Source organism: Ursus americanus, chromosome X, assembly GCF_024610735.1.
Source record: "Ursus americanus isolate L20-20 chromosome X, mUrsAme1.1.p, whole genome shotgun sequence".
NCBI lineage: Eukaryota > Metazoa > Chordata > Mammalia > Carnivora > Ursidae > Ursus > Ursus americanus.
The window spans coordinates 30,417,311-30,425,378 of NC_142164.1; positions in this window are offsets into that span (position 1 = coordinate 30,417,311).

Genomic DNA, 8,068 nt, shown 5'->3' on the forward strand with positions numbered 1-8,068 from the left:
CCTACAGGCTCTGTCGTAGCCGCTCAAAGTGCACAGAGTTGAAAAAGTCAGGCGCTGTCCCTCTTCTGCTGACCTTCTGTTCTAGGGCAAGCAAAGGGCCATGTTAATTTCAGAAAGCGATGCATAATTCATTACTTGCGTGTAACACCCAGTGCACCATGCAGTACATGCCCTCCTTACTACCCATCACCGGCCTAGCCCATTCCCCCACTCCCCCTCCCCTCTGAAGCCCCCAGTTTGTTTCCCAGAGTCCATAGTCATGGAACTTTACATCAAAAACTAGGGATGTACTGTATGGTGACTAACATAATATAAATTATTATTAAAAAAAGCGATGCATAGTATGCGAGAATGAAGTTAAGGGGGTGACGGGGGCGATAGACAGTAACTGGAGTTGGGGACTTCATTTAGAATAGATGGCCAAGGCAGGCCTCTTTGAGGAAGTGAAAACAGCGGTGAGTCTGGATGGAAAAGAAGCAGCCACCAGATCACGTCGAGCACTCCAGAAGGAACAACAGATACCAGGCCCGGAGAAGGGAGCCCACTTAGTGCATTCAAAGACGGGGGGGGGGGGGGGGGGGGGGGGAAGGCCAGCGTGGCTGGAACACAGAAGAAAGAGGCCTGGTATGAGAGGCAGCGTGACAAGTAGGCAGTTTGTCCAGGACCTTGTGAGCCGTCAGGAGCATTTGTCACACTGATAGTGCACAAACACCATCTGGTCCATCTTGCGCGCTCCACACTCACTCCTGAGGCCATAGGTTTCACTTTTTCGCTTTAGAGCTTCTGTTTAGTTACATAAACACTGAGCATTGTGCCATGCGCGGAGGGAGGACGCACGATGCATTCAAGAAAACGAATGAAAGTCTAGTAAAGAATGTATTTATTTTATTTTGTTTTGTTTTATTTTTTAACACATTATTCTGCTGGTTTATTGCCACTGGACTTGAACATTTTTCTCTGGAGCTCAAGAGCTTCTCCTGAGGGAAACACATGAAAGCAGTGGGGTGCCTGCAGAATCCTGGGTAATGCGTTTTTTGTTGTTGTTTTGTTTTTGTTTTTGTTTTAATTCAAGTTAGTGAACATACAGTATAGTATTGATTTCAGGAGTAGAATTTAGCGACTCATCCCTTACATATAATACCCAGTATTATATGAATGTGTATACGATACAAGAATGTATTTACGATACATGGTAGTATGTAATAAAGACCGTGCTTGGTTGAGGTAAAGAGGCGGGTGAGATCACATCCGAGTAGGGTCTCTGGAAGGTTCCTTGAAGGAAGGGGTGTTTGAGCTGGGCCTTGAGGATGAGAAGATTTGGACATGATTACTCACACAGTAAAGGGAAATTGTAGAGGCAATCCTACAGCTTCCAATAGGGCGTTATATTGGGTGATCTCTTTTCCACATTTATTAAATATCTTTAAGTTCGGGGTACCTGTGTGGCTCAGTCGGTTAAATGTCGGCCTTCAGCTCGGGTCATGATCCCAGCATCCTCTGCGGGGAGTCTGCTTCTTCCTCTCCTTCTGCCTCTCCTCCCTCTGCCCCCCCCACCCCCGCTTGTGTTCTCTCTGTCTCAAATAAATAAATAAATAAAATCTTTTAAAAAATGCCTTTGAGGGACGCGTGGGTGGCTCAGTCAGTTAAGCGTCTGCCTTCTGCTCAGGTCATGATCCCAGGGTCCTGGGATCGACTCGCACATCGGGCTCCCTGCTCAGCGGGGAATCTGCTTCTCCCTCTCCCTCTACCTGCCGCTCCCCCTACTTGCGCTCTCTCTCTGTGACAAATAAATAAAATCTTTAAAAAAAATGCCTTTGAGCCCTTTGGCCTAGAAATTCCATTTCTATGAATTCATGCCAAACAAAAACTCTCACAGGTGAACTGAGATGCCTGTGTAAAGATGTTCATTGTGTCAGTGTTTGTAATAGCAAGTATTAGAAGCAGCGGAAATATCCATCCGTAAGGGACTGCTTTATCCTCAATCCCTACACCAGTGCCTGGCACATAGTAGGTGCTCAGAAAATATTTGTTGAGTGAATGAATGGGCATACGTGATGAATTCTTACTAAGGAATTCTCTACAGTTATTACAAAAGAATGAGGTATATATGTATGTACTTACATGGAAAAAGCTCCCCAAAAGATATTGATAAAACACAAGTTGCAGAGGGGGTGCCTGGCTGGCTCAGTTGATAGAACAGGTGACTCTTGATCTCAGGGTCTTGAGTTTGAGCCCCATGTCAGGTGTAGAAAGTACTTAAAAAAAAATTAGTTGCAGAACAATTCTATTTGTGAAAAAATATATATATATGTGAAGGGGCGCCTGGCTGGCTCCGTCGGTAGAGCACGCGACTCTTGACCTTGGGGTTGTGAGTTCAAGCCCCACGCTGGGTGTAGAGATTCCTTAAAAATAAAATCTTAAAAAAAATAATACATGTGCGTGTGTATCTCTGTCCCTATACATGAGCCAACAGTGGGGGCCTCACGGGTAGAAAGTGGAAGTGAGGAGCAAGGGGCAAGGGGACTTCTGCATGTTATCATTTAAATGCTGCAGACTCTCAAACTTGTATTCCTGGCTTCAACCCCCCGACTTGTATATCCAGTTCATCACCCCGACTTGGATGTCCCATCGGTATCTCAAATTGAGCACGTCCCCAAGCCTCACTCCTGTTCTCCCTCCACAGATCTACTCCTTCTATGATTTCTTCTATCTCAGCAAATGACAGTTCTTTACTAGTTGTTCAGGCCAAAAACCTTAGCATTTGTCTCTTATATTTCATACACACCCTGAGTCCAACCCAATAGCAAATACTGTTGACTTTGCCTTCAAAGTACATCCAAGATCTAACCACTTGTCCCCACCTCTACCAGTACCACCCTAGTCCTAGCTACCAGCGTCTCTTGCCTACGTTATTTGACAGCCTCTCAATTGGCCCCTCTCTAATCCCGCAGTGTCCTCCTAGAGACTATTTGTAACACACCAGTCGGTGATTCTAATCAACCCCTCTGCCCAGTTTGTGCTTAGAGTGGCCCACAAGATCCGATGTATTACCTGTCTCTTGCCCCGCAACAAATTACCTCGAAATGGAGCAGCTCACAACAACACACATGTATTATCCCCACTGGGGGTCAGGAGTCAGTGTTGCTCAGCTGGGTCCTCCGGGCCAGGGTCTGTCACCAGGTTGCGATCAAGGCGTGGGTCAGGGTCACTCACAAAGCTATAATCGGGGTTTTGGTTGAGGCCTCAGTCATCTCAGGGGTCGGGTGGGTCAGGACCTGCGGCCAGGCTTGCTCAGTGGTTGTTGGCAGGATCTGGATCTTCCTAGGTTGCTGGACGGAGGACCTCAGTTCCTGACCACATGGGCATCTCCATAGGGCAATTCATGACATGGTCATGAATTTGAGCCCCACACTGGGTGCAGAGTTTACTTAAAAAAACAAAACAACACATAGAATTAACATATGACCAAGCAATTCCAATCCTAGGTATATATTCAAGAGAAATAAAAGAAAATGTCCATAGAGATACTTGTATATGAATGTTTAGAGTGGCATTATTTTTAATAGCCAAAAGATGGAAACAACCCAAATGTCCATCAATAGATGAACAGATAAAAAATTATAGTATAGCCACGTAATGAAATATTTTCAGCCATAGACGAGCATTGAAAACATTGTACTAAATAAATAAATAAAAGAAGCCAGACACAAAAGATCAAATATTGTATTTTTTTTTAAGATTTTGCTTATTTATTTGAGAGAGAGAGAGAGAAAGCACTAGCAAGTGGAGGGGCAGAGGGAGAAGGAGAAGCAGGCTCTCCGCTGGGCTTGGAGCCCACACAGAGCTCAATCCCAGGACCCCGACATCATGACCCGAGCCGAAGGCAGACACTTAACCAACTGAGCCCCGGTATGATTCTTTTTATATGAAATACCCAGAAGAGGCAAATCCATAGACAGAAAGCAGTGGTTACCGGGGGTGACAGAGGGGGCAATGGGGAGTAATTACTTAGTGGTTATGAGGTGTTCTTCAGGGATGAAGAAAAAGTTTTGCAACTAGAGAGAGGTGGTGATGAATGTACGAATTGTACATTTTTAAATGATTAACTGCAGAATATTATTCAACCTTTAAAAAAAGAAGGAAATCCTGTCACGTGCTATAATATAGATGAACCTTGACGCATTATGCTGAGTGAAATGAGCTCGTCACAAAAACACAACTACTATATGACTCCACTTATTTGAGACATCTAGAGTCGTCAAAATTATGGGAAGAAAAAGTAGAAAGGTGGTTGTCAGGGGCTGCGGGCTGAGGGGGAAGAAATGGGGAATTGTTCAATGGGTATAGAGTTTCAGTTTTGCTAGATGAAGAAGTTCTAGAAATCTGTTTCACGACAATGAGAATATAGTTAACACTACTGAACGGTACACTTAAAAATCGTTGACAGTAAATTTTATGTTATGTGCTTTTTATCACAATTGATTTTTTTTAAGTAGGCTCCACGCCCAGCACGGGGCTTGCATTCAATGACTGATGTCCAGAGTCACATGCTCTATCGAATGAGCCAGCCAGGCGTCCTTCACTATTAATTTTTTAATTTAAAAAATGGTTGACTGTATGATATATGGATTTCAGCTAAATAAAAAAATAGCACAGGAAAAGAAAAAAGAAGGTGGGGGGGTAGATGAAACAAGATTAGCAAAAAGCCACTCACTGTTGAAGCTGGGTGATGGGTACCTGAGGATCGATTATACTATTCTTTCCGCTTTTGCGTATGTTGTATATAACATTTTCCGTAATTAAAAATAGAGACATGGAGGGGCGCCTAGGTGGCTCAGTCGATTAAGCATCCGACTCTTGATTTCGGCTCAGGTCATGATCTCAGGGTGGTGAGACGGAGCCCTGAGTGGGCAGAGTGTGCTTGGGATTCTCTCTCTCCTCCCTCTGCCCCTCCTCCCGTGTGCACGCACACGCTCTTTCTCTCGAATAAATAAAATCTTTTTTAAAAATAGAGAAACCGTGCTTGTAAAACTGTAGCAATATAATACATGTTGTCTGTTTTCAGAAATGTCCTTAGCCTGAAAGTCTAAAGTTAATCATACCCTGATAAACAGCTTCTGTGTGTGCTGGTTTGGAGTGTAAGTGCTGGCCTAAAAAATAAAGAAGAAGAAGACTGACAAGGAAGCCAGAGAGTGTGGGGAGCAACGATGTCTAAGGGAACACATTCATATAGTTGTTCTTATTATGTGATAAACATGCCTTTTCAAAATGGCTTGCTGTGCCCAGAAATTACTGAAAGTTCCTAGACGATCACCAGGAGAAGGAAAACACAATAGTCAGGGAATTAACTGTAACGCAGTTAATTCAGAATTCAAATGCAGAAGCAGCATTGACCAACTAAACATCGCGCTGAGCTCTATGGTCTTACCCAGGGAGCGCCGCTTCTGCGACATTCAGAAATAGGAAGTACGCGCACCACCGGGGCTGCCCTGCCGAGCAGCTCTCTAGAACGCCAGTCACGTCCTGAATCATGCCAACGGCCCCCCGGAAATATGTTCAGCCGGACGCCAGCGGCCTTGTGCTGTATAAACTCATTCTCCTCACTCCCCAGGGAAACGGGCGTTGAGAGGAAAGTTATGAGCCAACAAACAAAATAAAGCAAAACCGGAGTCTTCTGGGGCTCATAGGGTCTGAATCTCACCAAGACAGAGTTAGAGTAATTACAAGTGAATGTAAACAATGAGAGCCTTTGATTTCTCCAAACTCAGAAGCTGAATTATCTAGAGCGAAATAGTAATGATTTCTGAAGCAGCTGAATTAAAGAGTCATAAAACAGGATGTTTCTGTCCTCCCTTTTTTCCAACGAATCTATTCAAAATGGCTCCTTCAGATTAAGCTACAATTAAAATACAGTGGGGGGATGGTTACATGTATATATATATATATTCATATATATATAACCAGTGTGCTTTAATGTTTATAATTATAGCTCAATAAAGTGGAATGTGTGTATATATATACAATATATATTTATATACCATGCGTACATTTATATAAACACACACACGCACTTACATGTGTGTCAATGTTGACACGCCTGAAGGCTCAGTCTTTGGACCTCTTCTCTAGCTACTCCTGTAGCCCTTGAGGATCCATCTTATTCAGTGCTCGGGACTTTATACACCATCGGGACCAGCGCTGTGCGATAGAAATATAATGTGAGCCACATACATCATTTAAAATCTCCTGTTAGGGGCGCCTGGGTGGCTCAGTCCTTAAGCGTCTGCCTTCGGCTCAGGGCGTGATCCCACGGTCCTGGGATCGAGCCCCGCGTCAGGCTCCCTGCTCTGCTGGGAGGCTGCTTCTCCCTCTCCCACTCCCCCTGCTTGTTTTCCCTCTCGCTGGCTGTCTCTCTGTCAAATAAATAAATAAAATCCTAAAAAATAAAAATAAAATAAAATCTCCTATTAGCCAAGGGGCGCCTGGCTGGCTCAGTTGGTAGAGCATGCAACTCCCGATCTCAGGGTTGTAAGTTGGAGCCTGACCTTAGATGTGGAGATTACTTAAAAATAAAGTCTTTAAAAGACAAAAAACAAAAAAAAGTCTTAGCAAAAATCTTCTACTAGCCAAGATCAAAAAGTAAAAAAGTGGGGCGCCTGGGTGGCTCAGTCAGTTAAGCGTCTGCCTCCAGCTCAGGTCATGATCCCAGGGTTCTGGGATCGAGTCCCGCTCTGGACTCCCTGCTCAGCAGGGAGTCTGCTTCTCCCTCTCCCTCTGCCCCTCCCCCTGCTTGTGCTCTATTGTGCGTGCACTCTTTCTCTGTCAAATAAATAAAGAATTTAAAAAATTTTTTAAAAATAAGAGTAAAAAAACCCAGGTGAAATTAATTTCAATATTTTCTTTAACCCAACACAGGTTGCCCCCATTATGTTAAAGTGGAACATCCCTATGAAAGTTGTCACAAGCCAAAATGGCATAAAGCAAAGAAGCAATTGCCACTAACTTACATAGAAAAATGGTTGAGTGTTCCGAGACCTAAAAATAACCTGTCTTGGGCTTTTCTGATACCTTAGGACACATCTTGCTGATGGATGCACAAAGTTAAGTGGAGATAAAGCACAGATGTTCACAGATATAGGTCAAGGCCGTGGCTGCTTGACCCTGAGAGGCTGCGTGTAGTTCCAGGGAAGGAGTTTGAGGGGGGCCACTCTAGCCACTCGGGGTGCACTGCCTCTATAACAGCTCGCTGCAAAGCAAACACTAGTCTCACTTTTTGCCTTTTTTTTTTTTTTTGAAAAAGTGAAAATCTTCTTTGGATTTCTTTCAGTTTCCGAAAGCAGGTATTAATGTAGGTCTTTAGTAAAAGCAAAGTGGCATCATGTGACCTTTTGAAAAGCAAGGGCTTATCTGTATATCCAAAATATGATGTCAACATGGGATTAATATAAAATAATTAATCATGAGATATTTCGTTTTCTTTTTCCTGTATTGTCTTTGAAATTCCATGTGTATTTGACACAACACATCTCAATTCAGATTAGCCGTGTTTCTTCTTTTTTTTTTAAAGATTTTATGTATTTATTTGAGAGAGAGAGAGACAGAGCCCACAAGCAAGGGGGAGCGGCAGGCAGAGGGAGAGGGAGAAGCAGACCCCCTGAGGAGCATGGAGCCTGATGCGGGGCTCGATCCCAGGACCCTGGCATCATGGCCTGAGCCAAAGGCAGATGCTTTACCGTCTGAGTCAGCCAGGCGCCCTCAGATTAGCCATGTTTCTAGGGTTCAACAGCCACACATAGCTAGTGGCTGCTGTCCTTGACGAAACAAATTTATATGCTGACGGCTTCGGAATTTACCTCGCCTGCCCCGATCTCTCCCCTGAGCTCCAGGGCGTCAAGTGTCTACTCAAGTGCCCTGCCTGGATTTAGCACACACAGCACACTTCAAATGGCCAGAATGAAGCTTCTCGTCTTCTCCCGAAAAAGTTTCAAAGGCTTACACATGTCAGTCAATGGCAACTCCATCTTTCCGGTTGCTCAGGGCCGCAACCTTGGAGCCGGCCTAGACTCCT